Genomic DNA, 219 nt, shown 5'->3' on the forward strand with positions numbered 1-219 from the left:
AGATAAGATAAGATAACTCTTTATTGCCATTACACAGTCATACCTAGTACAATAGTACAACAAAATTGTAAACTGACCCCCACACTGCACTACACAACCAGGGGCGGTCCTGGCCTGTTTGGTGCCCTAAGCGAATACTCACTCTATCCAATCATATTGAAGGCAGTCAGCAAAGTCAGCAAAGAGCAGCTTGGCGTAACGCCCTGTTGTTCCAGGTGA

This window comes from Pundamilia nyererei, unplaced genomic scaffold (assembly GCF_000239375.1).
Source record: "Pundamilia nyererei isolate P.nyererei 1_Seehausen unplaced genomic scaffold, PunNye1.0 scaffold00247, whole genome shotgun sequence".
Lineage (NCBI taxonomy): Eukaryota > Metazoa > Chordata > Actinopteri > Cichliformes > Cichlidae > Pundamilia > Pundamilia nyererei.